We start from the raw sequence: 2595 nt of genomic DNA, 5'->3' as shown, positions 1-2595 counted from the left end.
GGTACAGAGAGGTGGATTTAGTTCCAAAAGGTTCCCCCTTTGCAGGTTGTTTTAAATGACACGAGTGACCTGGGTGACCAGGGTGGCCTGGGGTCACTCTGGACCCTTGACACCAACCTCTTGGCCTTGCCATTGGCTCATCCAGTCCCCGGCCCTGTCTTTCTCACCGGGACGTTGGGAGGAACAAGAGTGAAAGGGACAAACGACCGCAGAATGGCACGAAAAGGCAGTGCTAGGCCTTCGCCTTTAAAAAATCGATTTGGCCTCCCGGGAGCGCTACTGAGGAAAAACATTTTGGCGACACTGAGAGGTTTTGCACCGTGGACTTCTTGGCTGCGTGGCTGAGCCGTTTTTTTCCTGAGCCCGCTTCCTTCCTCATAAAATGAACAGAGCATCTCCTGCCTGACAGGTTGTCAGGACGAGATAAGCAGCTTTTGTGAAGGAGGGCGTTTGGTAAACTATGAAGCGGTGTTACTACCTGGTGAACGCCCGGCCGGGAGCCCGCCAAAGCCAGCTCTCTCTAGGACCCTGAAAGACCCAGCGGCGGTGGGAGCGGAGAAGGTGGTTCTTTTTTCGGGCTGCGGTGCCGCGGAGGAAAATGGAGGAAGATGGGCTGGCTCACCGCCTCTGTCTTCCTACCCCCCAGCTGAGGGGGAAATGGCGGGGGAGCTGGCGTAACCTTTTACTTTGGTGAGTCAGCTAGGAAGGAATTTCCAGAGCTCCAATGATGTATAAGTGGTGGTTTGGGTTTGGAGTTTTAAAGCTGCTGCCTCCCTTTTAAGCAGCTTTAAGACGCACGCAAGCACGAAGCAACTGGGAAGCAAATGGAAAATGACAGAAGCCCCGCTTCCTAGTATGAACTTGAGGAAGTCAGCTTCCTGGGGCCTGTTTTTCTCTCCTGTAAAGTGGGGACGATGCTCCCTGTTTCGCAGGGTCATTGCATTCCCAGTATGTGGAAGGGCTGGGTTCCAGGCCCGATACCTGTCCCTTTCCTTTCCCTTCCTCGGGGACAGACCGTGATCACTGAGCTTGAAGCGGCTCCAGTCTGTTCCAGTGGCCGCCACTACTGAAAGACCCCCAGCCGCAGCTCATCCCCTGACAGGCAGGCAACAGGAGCAGTTTGGAGAAATTGTATCGCCCAAGATCACACAGCTTGCAATTTGTAAAGCCAGGATTCAAACCCGCCTCGTCCAGGCTACCTCCTAGGAATCAAGAATGTGTGAGGGGGCTTAATCGAGCTGGATCTTCCGGAAGGCCCATCTTTAAATAGAACTCGGACCAAGGGGGTAACCCCAACCTGGCCCATTTTAAGAATGAACTCAGGGTGGAGTTTCAAGGGCAGGAAATAGGCCATCACGACAGGAAACCTGGTAGTAATTGGAAGAGAGCTAAAAGTGAATGTTTGCTTCCCAAATCCTTGGGGGAACTTAATCTGTGCTCTAGCAGTTTCAGGAGCTTATGCTGTGAGGGTGAGGGGGGTCCTCTACTAAACAGTATACAAATAGATTACTGGTAGTCTCCTGTCCTCTCTCACTAAACACGACCTCCTACTCATCGCCTGACCGCCCTCCACTTGCCACCCCGTAAACAAGAGGGACTTGAGTCTCCTGTTCAAACCTAAGCTAGACTGCAGAGGCTAGAATAGGAAGGCTGCGTCATCTTCCTCTTGAAAGAAAACCTAAGGGGCGCCTGGGTGGCTCAGTCAGTTGGGTGTCTGCGTTCTGCCCAGCCCACAATCTCGGGGTCCTGGGATTGAGCCCTGCAACAGGGAGTCTGCTCCTCCCTCTCCCTCCCCCCTACTTGTTCTCTCTCTCTCAAAAGCTTAAAACAAAAACCTAAGTGTGCCTAAGCCACATAGAACAAAAGCGTCTTTTCTACACGGATCACGTTTCAACACATGGCTGCTTTTTTAGGCTATCAACCCAAGAGCCGAGGACTTCTACCACAGAAAGTAGGTACCCTCCCATGTCATCTGTGCCATCTCCTCCCTCCGCACCCAGTTATCGGCATGGCTGCAAGCACCTTCCTACCCCAGATGACTGCCGTGGCCCATCTCCCATCTTTCTCTGTGCGGGCTATGGCGCAACACAGGCAAGCAGGGCCAGGATGGTCTTCTGACTGCCTGCTTGGGAGCTAGGCCACAGCCCTAGCTGCTCTTCACCTTGAGGGTTATGGCAAATAGTTCCAGGAGAGTCAAGGTCCCGGCCCCACTGCACACACAAGGACGACTCTCGCGGCCCCTCATCTCTCTCTCTCCTTTCTCCTGGCCGAGGCTCACTAGCTAGAGAGGACCTCTGTTCATGTTATGGTTCATTCGTTTACAGCTCCAATTCCCGAAAAACAGTGCTGTGTGGCAGGGAAAGTCCTGGCTTCCGCACCCGCCCCTTGTAAAGCAGTGTTGGGTCACTGCACAGCTGCTCATTCCTAGGACAGGAAGGAGAAAGCAAGCTCCAGCTCCTCTGGGCAGCTCTGATGCTGGAAAATTCATTGCCCACATCAAAGGGAGATGACCAGGATCTCCCTGAAAGCTCAGGGCCCACCGCTGACACCCCCCCAAAAAAGCAGCTGATCCCCAAATTTCTGCACAGGCTCATG

The sequence above is a fragment of the Ursus maritimus genome (assembly GCF_017311325.1).
Source record: "Ursus maritimus isolate PB19 chromosome X unlocalized genomic scaffold, ASM1731132v1 scaffold_X1, whole genome shotgun sequence".
Taxonomy (NCBI): Eukaryota; Metazoa; Chordata; class Mammalia; order Carnivora; family Ursidae; genus Ursus; species Ursus maritimus.
This window is presented reverse-complemented; position numbering follows the sequence as displayed.